The sequence below is a fragment of the Marmota flaviventris genome, chromosome 15 (genome assembly GCF_047511675.1).
Source record: "Marmota flaviventris isolate mMarFla1 chromosome 15, mMarFla1.hap1, whole genome shotgun sequence".
NCBI lineage: Eukaryota > Metazoa > Chordata > Mammalia > Rodentia > Sciuridae > Marmota > Marmota flaviventris.
Window position 1 is genome coordinate 40,379,831 of NC_092512.1, and position 20,783 is coordinate 40,400,613.

A 20,783-nucleotide genomic window follows, 5' to 3' on the forward strand; every position below is an offset into this window, starting at 1 on the left:
AAAATGGAACCTTATGCAAAGGGAACAGGTGTAAAGAAGATGGAGGAGAACAGAAGGAGATGACAGAGGATAGCCCAGTATAAGCTAATTAGTTTTTAAGGTCAATGCATAATGGCTAACACAGGTTAAAATTTAGAGGATAATTTCAGTGTTTATTTTGACTCTGAATTGCATATACTTCTGTTTAATTCTGTCTGATTTTTGTTATTTATACCTTCTATTAGGGGAAAAAAAAGAGACGGCTCAGTGTTTCTTTGAGCTGGTCTCTGCAACCAGACATTTGCCTAGCTTCCTGTCCCATTATCTATTGCAAAAAAAAAAAAAAAAAATTCGATTAATTGTAATAATTAACTGAGGAGGAGGTTAAAATGAGCACATTCTTTTGAATTTGACTAGATGACATTTTGTTTTCTGATCAACCCACCAGGAACATCACATTTACAATTCTAAATATTTCCATGAATCACAAATATAAAAAGCGCCCAATCTGACCCTGGGGTGTTCTACTTCTGCCTTTCCCCACTAATTGTGTCTTTTATGCTGTTGTAGGCTTGGCTTCTATCTAATAAGGTACTTCTCCCACAGTCCAAGGTCTGAGCTAATGATCTCTGAGATGTTACCAAAACCGTTCTGGAATACCCAGTATATAATGTCAGTCTTTCCATGGTCACTATGGAAACTATATCCTAGAAAAATCCAGTCACTTATTTCAGTATGACCTATCCCTTATAAAACTAAATTGGCCATTTCTAATAAACTTAAGCTTTTAAAATTGTTCCCTTGCTAAATCTTTGGTAATTGTATTCATTAATATTCTTACCATGACCAATAGTACAATTAATCTGAAACCAAATCAGAATATCAAGAAGGCTCTGATTTAGTTGCAAAAACCTTTGGACTTGAAATTGGGACACCTGGTATTACAATAGATTCTGCCATTTACTCTGTGGACTTGTTCAAGTCACATTACTTTTCTAAACTTCAATTTCTTCAAATGAATACAGTATAATAGTGCCTATCTAAACAAAGCCATTGTTAAGATCTGACAAAATGAGGAACAATCAGTCCCTGGAGGCTATAAAACACATGTTCACATAATCATGATTGTAATTATGGTTCTCAATAATTTTCTGCCATTATGAGTAATTCGTGATAAGGAAGGTTACAGTTAGGTAAAGAAAATCAACAGATAATTTCTTAAAATTCAATTTAACTATAGATTTTGAACACTTCTTCCCTCAAAAGATTTATCAGAGCTAGTCAAATTTCTTTTAATTGGAAATTAAAAGCTAAATTTTGATTTCCTCTATTTTTCTCTTAGCAAGTTTCCTTTTGGGAATTGATACTGACCTGCAGGTATGTACAGAATGGAGACAAGGGTACAGAGATATTTTACAAACTGGATTCTCAGTCTTGGGTATTTGCAAATTAAATGAATTTGAATTTCTTCTTTTCTTTCTTTTTTTTCACTACAAATCCAGAAACATCAAATAAGAATTTGGAACAATTTGTTGTAGTATAATGATGACAGCACTCATCTGTCCAGGAAGGGGAGAGAACATACTCTGGGGAAGAAATTCAGCTCACCAGATCACCCATCCAACATCCTCTCTGCAAATATCATCTCTCAAAACTGCTATCAGTTTATTGACATAATATTTTAATATCCTGCTTAAACTGGATCTTCCTGAATTACTACATTTATCCCCCCCCCCTCAATTACATATTTATAGGACATCTTAACTACTTTGGTATAAAAATGGTGACCCCCCCAAAATGCAAACAATCAAATCTAAGTCTAATTCATATTTCCATGATTTCAGTTGATGAAGCAACTGCATTCTGATATGGAGAGTTTGATCCATCCATTGTAAGGTACCAGTACTTCCCTGTCCTGAGTCCAAGTTAAGCATTTGGTTCCGGCAGTTTGGAGTTGGTGAAACTCCAATGGAATGGTGTTCTCTCACACTGACCCACTTCTTTATAATCATTATCTTTATCATGTTAGGCTGGGAAGTAGAAAAAAGAAAAAAAATCAACTCCTCATATCTCTGGTTCAGTGAGATGCCAGACCCAAGGACTATATCCCACACAACTTCCCAGGCCTCAGTGATCATTTGGAGACTTTCAGACCCTTTTTTGGAGGCTCCATGACGTTACGGACAGGTTTTTTGTATATTATGCTGGTGCCTAACAAACTGTAGCCCCCAATCCTTTATGATCCCAACTCTGGTGACTGCAGGAAGAGATAAGGGATATGATGACAAGTGTTCAGCAACTTCCTCTCTACATGAACAAAAAAGTCGTGGTTGAAAATGAATGCTGATTTCCATGATGTATACTACCCACTACTTACTACCTCCTGCTACCCACCAAAAGCAACTGGAAGTGGAGTTTGGAAAGAGAGACAGACTCCAGTAACTTTGGAAGAAAAATAATAGACTAATAATTTTATAGTAATCAATTGTATTTAAGTACAGTTCTTATTTGAAAAGATTTAAAGAGACAGATTGAACTGACAGTTATGATAGGGCTGTGGCATTTTCTATTGAAAATTCCTTAATGGCTCACCATTTTTGCTATAGGAAATCATATGTATGAAATATATGCATATATATATATGAAATCATAGCAGATGAGTGAGTGAATTTGGGATCTAAACCTGTCCAATTACTTCTACCCCCTTTTCCATGTCATTTCTCATTGCTCTTCCACCATCAATTTGTACTAAAAGCATACCAATGGATTCAGCATATCTGAAATGATTCAGATTTAACAGCTGGGCTTGTCCTGAGCAGCCCCCAGGGTTTGTAGTACCTTCTTTGCCTGAGGAATGAATGAACTTTAAAACTAAGATGCCAGATGCTTTGTGACACCTTGTTCACACCCACGTATCCACTTTGCAGATAATCATTGAGTTCCCATCATGTCAAAGAACTGACTTTCTGTTTTGTCAAGGATTCTCTAGCTTCTGTTAGAACAATTAAACTGGAAAATAAATACAAGGACCCAAACTTTTACCTGTACACGTCAAAACAAGATACAGATAGTGAAAAGTCCATGTCAGTACAAAATAATTGATTTGCCTTTTTCTTTGATAAGATTTTCTATATTCTGAGAATATGCCTTTAATATTTTTATAGCTATGTGTATTTTCTGAATTCTCCATGTAGTAGATTATAGCAGGTTCAACAATTGGAAAAGATCAGGTATATTTTTAAAATCATATTTTTAAAAAGTCTCAGAGAAATGTGAAACCAATAAGGATTGATGAGCTAAAATTCAAAAGTAAAGCCCATTTCCTAGATGGTCTGGGGAGCTTTGTGCTCATGACTGGTATTTGTCTGGAGAATGAATCTCTTCGGGGGGAAAGAGGAACTTGAAAATGTTCTAGTGTTCTTCCAAGAGTGGATTAACAAACTGAAACTCTCTCTTACCTAGGCACTTTGTCCATAATGAGACAGAGATGTGACTAGAGGCTAGGAAGTCTGAAATTTATTGGGCAGGCCCACATGCTGAAAATTCAGCAGAAGTTGATGTAGTCTCCAGGCAGAGATTTTTCTTCTCTGGGAAACCTCAGATTTTGCTCTTAAAAGTGTTTGATTGAACGAGGCCCACCTACGTGATTGAGGGTATTCTCCTTGGTTTAAAGCCATCTGACTGAAGTTGTTAAACATATCTACAACATACTTTTCCGACAACACCTAGATTAGTGTTTGACTAAGTAACTGGGCGCTATTCTAGTCAAAATGACATGGAAAATTAACCATCATAGTTGGCGACTTAAAAAACTTTAAAAAGGCAGAGTGAAATCCCACAGAACTGCCCAGTGCTTTGAAAAAGGACCTACCTGGGAACATGATCATATATACCCCCCAAAAAACATTTGTTATGTTTTGAAGATGCTCAGGCAATTAGGCTGGACAGCTGGGTTGAGAACTGCTGAAAGGAAAAGCTCTGTATTCCACAGTCTTTTAGGGATGAGGTGATAGACATCTGTCAGAACTCCAGTCAAGAGCCTGCAGGGCCACACGGGTAACCAGAGGTGGTCTGAATCTAAAATTGCAATCCAGCATCATCCTAGCTCAATACTCATGTGGACTGCAATGACCAGCCCCTTCATCCTTCTTGTCTAATGAAAGAGAAAGACCTCTTTGGCAGAAGGTAGTATCATCTGGAGCCTCTACCATGTTTTCACATACAGAATCTGGCAAAATTTAAAGTATTCATTGTGAACAAATAAGAAAATGTGGCTGGTCTCAGGAGAAAAACCAAACAGTAGAGACAATTCTAAAGATATTCCAGTTACTGGAATTAGCAGATAAAGGATACAGATTAGTATGTTAAAGAAAACAGAAAATGGAAAAAAAATAAACAAAGAGAGAATTTCAACAGAAAATTCAAATTTATAAAAAAGAATCAGTTTGATGTTTCCAAACAATTATTAATAATAAAGAGTTCAATCCATTTTGAAGATATCATGTCCCTAAATATGTTATCTGATATTTGACTACACCCAATAAGTCTTCAAAATATTTTAATAAAATATGATGAAACTAATATAAAAATAGATTAAAAATTGATAGGAGACTTTGACCTAGATAAGCCAACAGCTAATGGAACAAGCAAACCAAAAATCTCAGAATGATATGAAAAATGTGGACAACATAATTGTTGAACTTAGCTTATTTGATAAATTTGGAACATTGAAACAAAAAAGACATATTTAGGTTCACATAAAATGTTTATGAAAATTGACCATATTCTGGCCATTCATACATAAGCTGACATGATGGAGATTTGGGCCTGCTTTTTTTTTTTTCTAATAGGTATAGGGTCTCTGGTCAAATGCCCAGGTGAGAATAAGGGACTCATAGACTATTGGTGGGAATGTAAATTAGTAAATCCATTATGGAGAATAGTGTAAAGGTTCCTCAAAACACTAAAAATAGAACTACCATATGACCCATCTACCCCATTTCTGCGTATATATCTTAAGGAAATGAAGTCAGCATATCAAAGAGATGCCCATGTCTATCACAGCACCATTCTCAATAGCTGAGATATGGAATCAAGCCAGATGCCCACTAACAGATGAATGGTTAAAGAAAATGTGGTATATACATACAATACAATATTCCATCCTGTAGCAAAATGGATGGAGCCAGAGGAGAGTATACTAAGAAAAATAAGTCAGACAGAAAAAGACAAGTGCTGCACATTCTCTTTCATATGTGAAAACTGAAAACAAGTCTCTCTGAATGCAGAACAGTGATTAATAGAAGTTGGGAAGCATATAGGGGGTGGGGAAAAGGAAGTTTAGATTTTATCAGTGCATGTGTGAAAATAAAACACTGAACCCAATAACGCATTCAACTAATACATGCTAATCAAAAAACAAAAAGGAAAATATTTGAAAATATTTGAATGTTTGACCACATTTGGAAAAATTGTTCATAATTTGACAATTATTATTTCATTAACTATTTATGTACTAATTTAAGGATATTGAATTTTCACAAATGATAAATAACAAGTACTAATAACAGATAAGAGATAACCAATATTTTAAAATATCTCTAATAAACATATAAAATACTTATAAAAATGAAAATATTTATAAAATAAATAAATCTTCAGAAAAACAGATCAACAAATAAAAATAAATTATCAGTAATCAGATTGAAAAGTGGCATATAGTGATCCTTTAGATATTAAATTATAGGAAGAGGATATAATAAAAAACTTCACACCAAGACATTTAGTAAATTGGATAAAAAGTACAGATTTCACAAATAAATGTTATCTATCCCAACTGACAAAAGAAGTTCTGAATAGACCAAGATCTAATATATTTAAAAACTGACATTAATTATTGAATTTATCGATCAGCTTTCTCATAAACATAAATGCATTTTTTAACAAAATGTCAGAAAATTAAAATTAATGATATATAAAAATGATAATACAATATGGCCAATAGTTATTATTCTAAGTATGGAAGGTTAATTTAACATAAAAAATCAATGTAATTTGCTATATTAGTAGGAAAAAAAGATCATCTGAATTGAATATGAGAAAGCATTTGACAAAATTCATCTATTCATGATGAAATTTTATAGTAATTTAGAAATAGAAGGAAACTCCTTTAATCGATAAGGAATGTATACAAAAACTTTCATGGTACTTCACATTCAATGGCAAAATGTTAAAAATTTCTTCCTTGGGATCAAGAGTGTATATGTATAATTCTGTTTAAATAAGACATAGAGTAGTTGAAGTTAACTTATATGTGTTGGAATCCAAAATAGTGGTTACTCTCTAAATGAAGGACCAGTAGGGAGACTTCTGGGGTACTGGTAGTGTTCTGACTCTTGCTCTGGTATGGCTAGGTGGTTATATTCACTTTCTGAAAATTTATTGATCTGTTCATTTATAATACATGTATTTTTTTTGCATATTTATGCTATATGAATAAGAAGTTCATTTGAAACACTCCAATAAAAATTAAAACTTGTCTCATATTTCAAATAACTGGCACTTTTTCATGAGTTAATAGGTTGGATTCTTTAATGGTCAGGCAGTTGCCTCCCAGTATCTTGACCTGGTCTAAATAAGAACTGAATGATGGACATTTGGGGTTCTATTTAGAGAATTTGAGCTTCCCAGACAATGCTCAGACAGCAGACAAGCCTATCATCAGTTTCCCCATAACTAAGTGAGCTTTCCCAGCATCTTTTCCAGGCCTCAGATAATATAATTCTATTTCAGGAAGCTTGCCTAGTATGTAGAGCTGCCCAGCAACTCTCAAAGGAGAGGCCAGCTGCACCATCACAAATTTATTTCTCAGTGCTGCTCTTGATGGAAAGCAAGGTGAAAAGGTCAAGTCTCTTAGGACTTCAACCATACTTTGGGTAGTGGCAGGACTGGAAGTGAGCAATAACCTGCCAGGTCCTCTCATCAAGAATATAATCTCAGGAACTTCCACACCAACAATAGCCATTGGTGACAACTCATGAAGCTATTATCCAAAAAGTATTCTCCAACTAAATTGCAAATCCTGCTTTGTAAACCCAGACAAAAGAAACCCTCTCTGAATTTCAGTGTATTCTACCATGTTTTCAGAAGTGCTCAGAGCTTCACCAATGCCATTGAACATGGCTTGGTGGCATATTTGCAATAGGTATCGTTGACTCCTTATTTTCTTAGAATGAAAGTCTGCTCAGTCAAGTGTAGCAAAAGAAACTGTCTGGCTTTTCACTCTCTTCCTATCAGGCAACATAATTTTGATAAGCTAACTTCTTATTCTTCCAAGAAGTTCTCTTGGACTTACTCCAGTTTACAGTCTTCTCTTCCTTTCTGAACTCTGAAAGTATGTAGGAGTGATGCTCAGTTATAAACTGCCTTCTTCCCCTCTCTCGCCTTCTATCCCCCACCCCCACCTCCCTCTCTCTCTCTCTCTCTCTCTCTCTCTCTCTCTCTCTCTCTCACACACACACACACACACACACACACACACACCAATGTGATATGTAAGTTTATAGTTTGGAATGCTGTGTTTTGTATAGATGTAATTTTTATGTGGTATTAGCTTCTTAGGATTGTTCGTAAAACCTGTTAAATAAGTGGATTCAAAAGCTTTGCATATGTGATAAGGTGGAACCCCTTGTCTCTCTACAGCAGCAGATGCAAGTTTTCAGAGTTTTATCCTGATGTCATAGACCTCTATCTTTGGAAATGGAGGATGGGCTCTCTGATGGCTCTAAACTTCTTACTGTAATGGTCAGTCTCCTTCCTAGTTGTCTAATATCCTGGCTACTTCTATTCCTTCTCTGTTTTGTTGTTTTTCAGCCACACTGGTCTTTTTTATTTTCTCAAATTTGTCACAGTAGTTCCTGTGTAACCCCCTTATACTTGATCTTCCCTCAATCTGGCAGGCTCTTCCTTACTTCTTCACTTAACCAGCTCTGTCTCATCATTTGTTCGTCAGGTTAATATTATCTCCCAAGAAAAAGCTTCCTGGACCACTCTGTATCAATCCACAAGTCATTTACTTACTTTTAAATTAATTAATTCGTTAATTTATTTTCTTGTTTCTGTGTAGTCCCCCTTTAATGCAAGTTCCATGAATGCAAGGACCTTGTCTGTTATCCATTCTGTTCCTAGAACTGAGCCCAGTACCTGCTACTTAATAGGTAGTTGTGTCAGTCTGAGTCCTCTGAGAAGCAGATGCCAAGATGGGATTAGATATGCAGGAAATTTATTAAGGAATACACTTATGAAGTATAAAGGAGAGGGAGCAGGAATAGGCTGAGAGAGCTTTCAGACTGTGACACAGGTCACAGAAGATGGAGAAGGAAGGAAGTTTGAGTGGAAATAGCCTCAGGCCACAGTCAGTTCTGAGAAATTTTTGGCTAGGCTGAAAGGGAGAGGCCGTACAAAGGTAACCCATATTGGGCAAGCATGGCTAGGCTCCAGGACCCCACCATTCTTAGACAGTGGCTAAGAGTTATTCTGGAAAAGCTGGGTCCACAGTGAATCCAAAGGAATAGCTGTACAACTGCCCAACTGGTCCCATAGTAGATGTTAAAGGCTGGCTCTTCTTGACCATTGTTTTTATGAATGGTCATGCACTAGTGGTGTTGTAGGTTAGGGTCTACTTCTTTGCTGGATACCTCGCAGTTAAAACCTTAATTGATCCGCAGATTAGCTATATTTTTGTTTTTGTTGTTGCTTCTTTTTCTAGTCAGATGATAACAAGAAAATTTTAGAGATGCTTTATCCTTTTCCTCTTCCCTCATCCACCATGTTTTTTAGCACAATGCTGGGCACATTGTAGTTCCAAAGATTCCTAACATCAAAGGCTACAAAAAGGAGACCCGTTATAGACACAAGTAAACATGACTTGGTCAAAAATGGTAGGCATGATGGAGAGTTGGATTGGATTTGCCCCATCTAGAAGGGGTGACTATTACGTAGCTGCAGCAGATTACTGCCAAGTAGGAACGCAGGCTCTGAGCTACCAAACCAAATGATGCCAGAAATCTGGATTTTTACGTGAAATCTCCTGATTTTTAAATGTTAGGAACTAATTAAGTATTTTTTAAAACATTCTGCAGGCCAACACTAGCATGGCCAAGCAAAACATGCCTGTAGAATGATTTGGCCACCAGTTTATAGTCTCATTCTAGACCAGTTGATGGACAACATTCTAGATCTTTAAAACTCATAGTTGTGTTAAAAGTTTTGTAGCAGTTATTCTTGGAAGTATTCTCAGAACCGGCTGATGACTGGCCATTTATGTCATTCCCCAGTATCCTGGATCCAGAGAGCATGAAAGAGAATAAACCATAAATGTCTGAGTCACAAAGGTCATGGACTCAGGAGCCTGGGGTGAAGTCCTCCATGAAATGTAAGGAGACAGATCTCTCTTTGCCAGTATGTGAGTGGGTCTGTCAGCAAGGACAGGCTAAAGCTAAACAGATGGATCTCACTCCCTGCCCAGAGGGAGCACAGGGTGGCCTCAAGGGAGAAGGAGTGAATTCTAAGGCAGAGTTCACTTTCTAGGGCAAACCTTATGCCCTAGAGCTGAAACCCTCAGATTTGTTTTTTTGTCTGTGGTGGAAAACCACAGGATTAGAAATCCCAAGGGCTAAAGGTAAGAACAACAATGTAAAAGCTCATTAGTGATCCCAGCAACAAAAAATTCTTCCAAATAACAGTTTTAGTTTTATTCCTGCATGCATAGGATCTATGCCCAAATATATCTATGGAGCATTTTTAACAAGTTAATGAGAATTCTAATGTTTAAAATAAAGAATCATTTCCAATTTTCAATAAGAACTCACTTCCTATTTCAGACTTCGGGTTTGCAGCACCTTGATGATTCTCTGCTTGGATTTTCAGAAACACAAAGAGTCACAATGCACTTAACAGACCCGGGGGTATTTGACCCAGAGCAGGAATACCAGACCGTGATATTCCTGAGTTATTAACAGAGTTACTAACAAAATTATTGGTGGGTACTGTTTTGCCTTAAAAGGCCTATAAAAGTTCTTCAATTGTGCTACCATTTCAGAGCACATCCCTGTTCAGTCTCTCAGCTTGTGATTCTAATTCAACAAAGCATATGATTTGCTTCTGAAGTTGTGACTGTCTCATCAATAGTTGTTAAATCCCTAGTTTTTTGCCTTCTTAAAAATATATCCATCCAATTTTAACTGAAAACTCCTGATATTATCAGTGATGTTCTGTGAATTTTAAATCTCTCTTGAAATTGTGTGTTCAGTGTATTTGTATTTGTCACAATCATAAGCAGCAGCATCGTGTGAACAGCAAGCACTCTGACAAGTTGCGTTCTCAGTCCTTCAATTCCCAAAACTCCTTGATCTGAGAAGACAGCTCAGTAAACCTTGTCGATTTTCCCCACCTGATGGCATAAACATAAATGGCATCTGCCCGCGCTGCTTTAACAGTTTCCAAATAGCTAATAAACTGGCAGTGACTGTGGAGACTGGCCTGAAGAATAGTCACAATTGGAATAATTTGCTGCATCACATCACATAAGGGACCTGCCCACAGGGGTCATAGGCCCAACCTTTGCAGGATGAGGCAATGGTAGCCTGCATGCCAGCCTGTGCTACTAACTGCCATGAACTGTCAAAGCCATGTCATCTGCTTTTTGACCGCAAGTGCCCATTGGTGAGTGAAATCATCTTTTCCATGTTTAGACCAAAATTCTCAAATTAATTACCAGCATAAGTTAGTACTTATTAGCTCTTACATGTCAGATAATGACATATATATGTGTGCATGTTTCATACCAATCTATACCCATTCCCTTGAAAAGCATATATAGCTCCTACCTACTGCACAGTCCAGAAAGGTGTCCTACAACCTAAATTCCTAAGCTCTCTTTATCCTTTCATTCATTCAACAAAGTAGCCCAAATACCTACAGTTACCTTGTACTTGTTGAGCTTTCAATTGTCAACCCTAATCTCTTTCCAGTACCAGCAAAAATGAGACAATAGGGCTTATTTTCAAATGGGCTTGGCAGAAATTGATGCAGCAGTTAGCTTCTCTAGAAGAATCTCCTGCTATTTCATCAGTTTACTGACTTCTGTGCACGGGAATTGCAAGAGCTGCCAAATATAGCATTCTTTTTGGGAAAAAAAAAGAGTAAATCTAGTTTAAAATCCTCTTCATAATCATATTCTGCTTCGCTTGGCAACTCTTAAATCTTTTGATTGAGACATCAATTGTGCTTTTAAAACTCTCAAATAGTAAAATCTTACATTTTAAAATCCTTCTTGAAATTGTATTTACTATACATATTTACCATCTAAGTATTTTTATAATCCTTTACTAAAATGTTTTGTGACCTGTCTGCATTTAGCTATCTGCAAACTACCTTTTATTCTACATCTGTTTGTGGCTAAGCAGCTTGCCTTTGCTGTAACTTTGGGTTAAACATGACAAGTTATTATCGTACTTGCTATTCGCTGCCATTTGCAATTGTCATCTTTTAAGACATGCCGTCTCCCTGGACCACTTTTTAGCATTTGTATGACATGAAAAGAAATGACTGCAAAATAAAAATTGCTTAAATGCTATGCCTGGTGTGGTTTTAAGTGAAACATCTGGGCTCATTCAAATTATTTCTTTCTGATGTGATTTTCTTTGCCATGACTAACGAAGGCAGGAGATTTGGTCAGGTGGCTTTTCTCAGGAGTTACTGGGAAAAGAGGAATTCGTCCCTTAGGGACTGTGTTTCTGGGTGCCTCAAGGTTTTTAGGAAGGCAGAGGGCACCTCATGTTATTCTCCTCAACTTGTCCTGGTCTATTGATATCTTTGAGAACAGTGTCTGGAACTTCCATTGCCAGGGAGTCTAGAGGAGGGTCACTCAGGGGCTGAGGCATAGTGGATACAAGTGGGGAAGCCAAGGGAAGGCTGGACACATATTTGAAGACAGGCTTGTTCTGAATAACTTCATAGTATAAAATAGAGGGTGTAAGGATGAAGAAGATGCCACCTAAACAGAGTGATGGCTCTTACTGCAGGTCTCAGCTTAAAGATCAATTCCTTGGAGAAGTGATCTCTGGTGCCCAAATGGATGCAGGTTCCCTTCCCTCTCTGTTCTTAATCATGTCCCCTGCTATTGCCTCAAAGAAGAAATGAGACAGTGAGTGTTTCTTGTCTATTATTTTGTATTGTTTACCCCAATGGAAAGTAAGCTCCATGACCATAGGGACCTCACGGTCCTTGTTTTGTTCATTCACCTGGTCATCTCCAGGACAGGTTGGCTACATAGTTTGAGGGCCCAGTGCAAAATGAAAATGTGAGGTTCCTTGTTCAGAGAAAAGTGCTGCTCAAGGTACTACCATGTAAAACTTCCTTTCTTAAATACTTTCTCTCTCCTCGCCATTGTGTTTTTTGATTTGCTATCTAATGGCATTCTATATTTTAAAAATAGAAATTTTTAATCATGATTTATTATTATGGAATCTACTGTTTGTCTTTATATCATAAAATGCTAGTTTTAAATGTCAATATAAAAACATTTAACTGGTATGCAAAATGCAAGATTACACAATTCATATTTTGTATTTCACACACACACATATGTATTTCATTCTTACCAGAACCATGGAAAGGCTGCATGAAACTAATGCAATCATTTTTATTTCACTTTTTAGCACGTTATACCAGCACTTCTTTCAGCTCACTGGTAGTAAAGAAGGACAAAAAGGAAAAGCAACAGTGCTTTGCCTTATTGCTTTTGCTTTCTTTCTTTCTTTCTTTTAATTTAATTTATTTATTTATTTGGCTTTAAGTGGGAAATGATATGAATAAGCAAGAAAGGGTCCCTAGGTTTTCCTTTTGGTTTGAACAAAAGAGCAGAGCCTCTGGTATAACTAAGATATTCTGAAAATGGTCCTAACACAACATTCCCTAACACCACTGCCATGTACTTGCTTTTAGTCTTGCTGAATGCCCTTGTATTCTTTCGGTGTCCATTGGTTACCAACTTCAATGCTCATGGGATATCCTAAAAATGCTGTAAGTGAATGGGAAGGCAAGGAACTGTGGACATCTCTGCTCATGTGCATGTTCCATCATTCCAATGGACTTCCTTAGAAAGCACAAGTTCAGTGAAATTATTCAGAATTGCAAGATGGTGACAACGGTGCTTTAAACCCAACATGGACCACTTTATTGCACAGGTCTGTGCCCACAAAGCCCAGTGTGGTTTATGTTCTGCTATAATGGAGCACACAAATATCACACTGAACACAGAGGATGAGTATATATTCCTACAGAATAAAAGTTGAATGAGTAACGGAGTCAGAACTGTCTATCAATGAATTGAGCTGCAGAAATAAGTGACTTCATGGCCCAGAAAGAGAGAGGAAAGGTGGGTATAGCTTTGTGGGGTTTTTTTATTTGTTCAAATTAGTTATATGTGTCACATCATACATAAATGGACATAATTAGGAACAGAGAGGGAAGGGAATCTGAATCCACTTGGGCACCAGAGATCACTTCTCCAAGGAAGTGATCTTTGAGCTGAGACCTGCAGTAAGAGTGATCACTGTTTAGGTGGCATCTTCTCATTCTTCTGGTTGTACATGATGTAGAATTACACTAATTGTGTAATCATATATGCCTATAGGATATTAATGTCTGATTCATTTGACTATCCTTCTTCCCTCCCTTATCCTCTTGCCTCCTTTTACTCCCCTCTGTCTAATCCAAAGTACCTCTATTCTTCCCTAGCACCCCCGCTAGCCCTTATTATGAATTGGCATCCACATATCAAAGAAAAAATTCAGCTTTTGGTCCTTTGGGATTGGTTTATTTCTCTTAGCATGATATTCTCCAGCTCTGTCCATTCACTGGCAAATGCTATAATTTCATTCTTCTTTAAGGATGAGTAATATTCATATATATATATATATATATATATATATATATATATATATATATACATATATATAATATTTTCTTTATTCATTCATCTGTTGAAGGGCTTCTAGGTTGATTCCATAGTTCAGCTATTGTGAATTGAACTGCTATAAACATTGATGTGCCACAACACCATAGTATGCTGATTTTAAGTCCTTTGGGTATAAACTGAGGAGCGGGATAACTGGGTAAAATGGTGGTTCCATTCCAAGTTTTCTGAGAAATATCCATACTGATTTCTCAGTGGTTGTACCACTTTGCAGTCCCACTAGCAATGTATGAGTGTACCTTGTCCCCCACGTTCCCCACAATCCCAGCCAACATTTATTGTTGCTTGTACTCTTGATAATTGCCATGCTGACTGGAGTGAGATAAAATCTCAGTGCAGTTTTGATTTGCATTTCTCTAATTACTAGAGATGTTGTACATATTTTCATGTATTTGCTGATCAGTTCTATTTCTTCTTCTGCGAAATGTCTGTTCAGTTCCTTAGCCAATTTATTGATTCAGTTAGTTGTTTTTTGCTGTTAAGTTTTTGAGTTCTATATATATCCTGGAGATTAATGCTCTATCTGAGGTGCAGGTGGTAAGGATTTCCTCCCATTCTGTAGGCTCTCTCTTCATGATTTGGATCATTTCTTTTGATGTGAAGAAGTGTTTAGTTTAATTCCATCCCATTTATTGATTCTTGATTTTACTTCTTGTGCTTTAGGAGTGTTGTTAAGGAAATCAGTTCCCAAGCCAATGTGGTGGAGATTTGGACCTAATTTTTCTTCTATTAGGCACAGGGTCTCTGTTCTAGTGCCTAAGTCCTTGATCCACTTTGAGTTGACTTTTGTGCAGGGTGAGAGATAGGGGTTTAATTTCATTTTGCTACATATGGATTTCCAGTTTTTCCAGCACCATTTGTTGAAGAGGCTATCTTTTTTCCAATGTATGTTTTTGGTGCCTTTGTCTAGTATGAGATAACTATATTTCTGTGGGTTTGTCTCTGTGTTTTCTATTCTGTACCATTGGTCTATGTGTCTGTTTTGATGCCAATAACATGCTGTTTTGTTACTATATCTCTGTAGTATAATTTAAGTTCTGCTATTGTGGTGCCTCCTGCTTCACTTTTCTTGCTAATATTGTTTTGGCTATCCTAAGTCTCTTGTTTTTCCAAATGAATTTTATGAATGCTTTTTTTTAGTTCTATGCAGAATAGAAATTATATTACATCTCTATAATGCTTTTGATAGAATGGCCATTTTGACCATGTTAATTCGGCCTATCCAAGAACATGTGATATCTTTCCATTTTCTAAGGTCTTTTTCAATTTCTTTCTTTATTGTTCTATAGTTTTTATTGTAGAGGTCTTTCACCTCTTTTGTTAGATTGATTTCCAAATATTTTATTGTTTTTTTGAGGCTATTATAAATGGGGTAGTTTTCCTCACGTCTCTTTAAGTAGATTCATCACTGATGTATAGGAATACATTTGATTTATGGGTGTTAATTTTATATCCTGCTACTTTGTTGAGTTCATTTATTTTATTATAAAAGTTTTCTGGTAGAATTTTTCTGGGTCTTCTAAATATAAAATCATGTTATCAGCCAATAATGGTAGCTTGAATTCTTCTTTTCCTATTTGTATCCCTTTAATTTCTTTCTTCTGTCTAATTGCTCTGGCTAGAGTTTGGAGGACAATGTTGAATAAAAGTGGTGAAAGATGGCATCCATCTCTTGTTCCAGTTCTTAGAGGGAATGCTTCCAATCTTTCTCCATTTAGAATCATGTTGACCTTGGGCTTAGCATATATGGCTTTTACGATGTTAAGGTATGTTCCTACTATCGGTAGTTTTTCTAGTATTTTGAACATGAAGGCATCCAGCCTCTCTTCTTGATAGTATTACTGTTCCTAAGCCTACTTGAAACTCTTGTCTTTGGTTCAACAAAATATTCCTACCTCCTTATAATCAATTTCCCCTGATTTATGCAATTCAGAAAATATCAGATTTTTTGCAGCTGCTGAACAACAAAAAAATTATTTGTGCCCTGTCCCATGCACAGTTTTCTGTGTATACCCAGCTTTGTGGTCCTCTGAACACACCATGATTTTCACATCACCATGCTTTTGCTCATCAGATCCATTCTTGAATGTCTGTGTCCTCTTTTCTAATAATACCCTTCCTCTTTAAGACCAATCCTCCTGTGGCAGTGTCTTTAGTTACCATTTTGGGTCGTCACTTAATGGTCATTTTATTGAGAAAGTCATTGACATTTCTGTTCCTGAGCGCTCCTTGGGAGCAAGTTGAAGCCATGTTATCTTTTATTTTTCCTCTAAGATCTCATATAGTGCTTGACCCTTAGCAGAAGTCACTGTCCATTGTATGAGAGTTGTTGACTAACCAAACTACCCTATATGTTTAGGCCTGGGGAATGTTGTATTAGAACTATTTTCAGAATACTTTAGTTATAAATCAGTCACCACAATCCAGTCCTTATTACTGTTGTTCAAAGATCTTTCTTTGTTGAAAGCTTTTTTTTTTATGATTGTAGGGATTATTCAAGGCAGTATTAGTAGAAACGATTATGGGTAATAAAAAGATGCATATTGAAATGGGCCTGGAATTAAGCCATTCATGGAATCATCTGAGCTCAGCTGTGCCTGATATACTTTTGGACCAAGCTATTTATGAAGTTATAGACCACAGATTACTATGACATCCACGTTCATTCTTGAAAAAGATGACTCAGTTGCAAGTCCTGCACTTGCACAGGAGCAGGAATCTGAGGGGGAAGAAATATCCATCTACTGCAGATGCCATTCATAAAGGTCCCTAGTATGGCTCCTAAGTGGGCTGCATTGTCTGCTCTGCTTCCTATTGGGAAATAACTCAAGGTGTTTAATATTTTCACTGAATATGGTGGTCTGCCTCCCTTGGCATGCTGATTTGGAGGGGCCTTCCCCAGGGGGCATTGTTTATCACGTTTCTCATCTCAAATGAGAAATAAGAAATGAATCCTAATTTCATCCAGGACACGGGTTTATTAAAATAATATCTGAAATACCGCAGATATTCTCATAATTTTGTGAAACACAAAAACAGAAAAGCCTTATCCTCATGAGGTGGGAATGCTTAATAAGCAAATGACAATACTTAGTTGGATTTTTTTTTTCTCATTCTTATCAGGAGTTGGCAAGAGGGATAGCTCATTAGGTCACGTGGTGACTACAAAGACTCAAGTAAAAAAGGCAAAAGACAAAAATTCCAAGGGAAACAGAAGCAAGCCCTGAGATTTCCATCTTCCTTGTTTGTTTCACCTTTGCATACATGACGTGATTCTCTACTAAACAAGCAGACAGGCAGGTAAAACTTGCTTTCCTTTAAATGGTGGGTGCAAGTACCTTTGCTGCATTTGAAGACCCATACTATAATGTTCATGTGAAGCAGAGGGAGGGAAGGATCAAATAGTCTCCTCCTGTCATATATAAATAAATGGGGTATCAGTCCAATATGCCATGTCCAATTTGAGTATGAACATTATTTATTATTCCCAATCGTGAGCCTGTGTAACTCCTGGCTCATTTTCACTAGCTCTGGGCATATAGTTCTCTATCATACACTGTCTCTGACTGAATGTGTTCATGTCAAATAATGGTTAAACCCTCCACTGTTCCCCAAAAGTCTGAGCAGCAGCTGGATGCAGATGTGCACCAACACCAGCAGTCATGTGAAACCCACCATTTGGGTACATGACATGTCCATGCCAAAGGGATGGCCATGACTCACAATGTCTTCAGAACATGAAATAACTTGATTTTTTTAAAAGGCTAAAAGAAAATACTTGGCTAAAGGCAAGATTGCTTTTCGGACGGGAAACTCTTTTCCCAGGGTGTCCTGTGCAGACAAAACTTACTGCATCCCTTCTAAAAATGTGTCTGGAACTGTCTTCCAAGATGATTAATAGAGCAAGTATTTCTCACAAGGGTCTGACCTTTGGGAGCACAGCAGACAGAAGGCACAAATGACTGGAGATGGATAAAGAGGACAGGCTCACAGGACATGCAAATCCACAACCTGACTCTCATTCAGGATGCAGGCACGCTGCACCATCCCTTGGGGGAAACCCCCTAGGCAATGATACCTTTGAAAAACTTTTTATGTCATTATACATCTCTTTACCTGAGAAAGATTTTCTTTCAAGAGATGAAAGCACCTGTCGGTAAATTGGAAATGCAGAGACTGTGAAGATAAAAACGATTAAACAGAAGGTCCCTGCACCAATCATTCAGCCCAGAATCAATGGTCACAACTTTAGGAACTCATTGCTAAATGCAGTGTGAAAGCTTCACAGCAAAGGGGAGGAAAAGAAGGTAGATATTTTGGGGGAAAATAAATTTGTTATTTAAAAATCTTTATAACAACTCTATAAGGCAATGTTAATGTCCCCATTTGACAGGCAACCTGGAACTTGAATAATTCTGTGAAGTCATGCAGATAGAAAGTAGTGGCAATATGAGATTCAGGCCCAGGTGTATATAATTTCAAACTCATTCTTGTTCTACTATCTCCTATTATATAAATCTGGGGCGTGAAGAGTTGAGCAGATAGGTTTTGGTAGAAATTCACTTGTTTAAAATTGAAAACCATTTTCAAGTTCACCTTCATGGCATGGTGAGGACCTCTGCTGAGTAGGGAAGTATAAGCAATGCTGAGTTTTATTGTCCCAAATACAGAAATGCTTTCTTTATAGTCTGTTTCTGTCCTTACTCCTTGGTTTTATAACAATTTCCATTAATTTATATTTTACTTTTTTTTTTACTTATAATATTATTGAATTACTACTTTGTGCCATGAACTGGTCTAGACAATTAGTGTGCAGAGGTCCCACCCTGAGTTTCCCGAAAGACTGAGCCAGAGACTAGGATTTGCCTGGGAAGTGATCTTGGAAAGAAGTGAAGAATCAGAAAAAGTGAAACTGTGAAAGGGGGAGGAGCCAATATGCCTACACACTGCAAAGCTGGCCATCAACACAGGTGGCCAGTGCTCAGTCTCGCTGGCACGGGTACAGGGGAATATAAAAAGGATCAGAGGGAGAGGCATTTATCCATTATTTCCTGGACTGTTTTGGCTGAGAGTCAACCCTTGCTCACTTTTGGGCTATCCATGCATGAATATCAACAAGGCTCCAGCAGGCACTCCATCCAGGAGAGTCAGGGAAGCCTCTCTGCTAGAGCCATGAACTGAGGCTGAGAGGATATGAGGTGGTAAGCACGGTGTCTGTGATAGGGAGCTAAATGGATGCAGTCCTTGGTCTCAAGGAAAAGCCCACAATTTAAATTGAGAGGTGCTTATTAAATAAATTAATAAACTTCATAATTAAAAATTTTCATAACCGGGCTGGGGATGTGGCTCAAGCGGTAGCGTGCTCGCCTGGCATGCGTGCGGCCCGGGTTCGATCCTCAGCACCACATACAAACAAAGATGTTGTGTCCGCCAATAACTAAAAAATAAATATTAAAAATTCTCTCTCTCTCTCTCTCTTTAAAAAAAAATTTCATAACCATCATAAAGGAAGAAGACAGGTGATAGGAGGGAGACAAATAAGCATGCCTACCTTAAACTGAAATGGCAAAGGAAGCTTCTGGGGTGAGGGTGACATTTAGACCAAGATGGCCAGGAGGGAGAAGTGAGGAAAGGCTTGCAGAGAGAACAGCCTTTGCAAAAACTGCAAATGAGCTATAGAAATGGAAAGGAGCTCAACATGATTCAGCAGAGCGAGGAGGTAGGAGAGAAGAGTTAGATGTACCTGGAGAAGTAGGTGGTTGGGTTCTGAATTTTACTCGTGGAATGAAAAGCCATTAGAAGTGTTCTAATATTTTTGAAAATTTTCTACAGATGTTTTATGAAAAAGAAATCTATGTTGTGTAAGAGGGAGATCAGGGAAGCTTTTCTGAGGTAGCTGTGGTGGGCTGAGAAGGAATGTTGGTGACTTAGACCAGGGCATGACAGTGAGGATGGAGAAAACTGAGCAGATTAAAGAACCATTGTTTTCCTCATGAGAATGTGGTAGTGGATCAGATATGAGGATGAGAAAGAAGGGGTTAAGGATGACCCCCAGACTTAAATCTTGAGCATTTATTCATCTACTCAACAAATAGGTATTGAACACTTATTACCTGCTAAACATGAAAAACCCAGATTGCTTAGACTCTACCCTGGTCTTTGAGTGACTCACAGTTCAGTAAGGAGAATAGAGAAGTAGACAGATAATTCTGAGAGAGGATCGTCAGTACCATGATAGCTGTACATTCTAGATGTCATTAAAAGCTAACATAATCAAAGTTAGTGACTTCCACCTGTTCTGATGACCAGACATGTATTCTTCTAGAAGAAGATGTACCAGTTACCCAGAACACTGGGAAATTGATCCAGAGAGGAGTCAGTTGTCCATGAGTTCTTTTATCCTCACTGATTAATAATTAGCCTCTCAGCCACCCACAAATATAGAGTTTAGTCCAGACCACTGAGTCCTGGAAATGGAAGTGCTAAAGGGTTCAGAGCTGCTGGGTTGTTAAATAGAGTACAGTCAGTAAGGAAGTCTTCCTGACATGAAGCTGTGGTAAATCCTCCTCGATGTTCTCAAAGTCCCTGAAGCCATGACATCCGACCAGCAGAGCTTCCCTCCAGTGGCATTCTTATCATTCTTGGCAGAGCTTCTCAAACTGCAATATGAAGGTAACCTTCACAAGGCCAGAGGACTTTCATCAAGCTGATGGAATCATTGAAGGTCATTCAACCTGCTGTAGAATTTAAATGTTAATTTGCCATA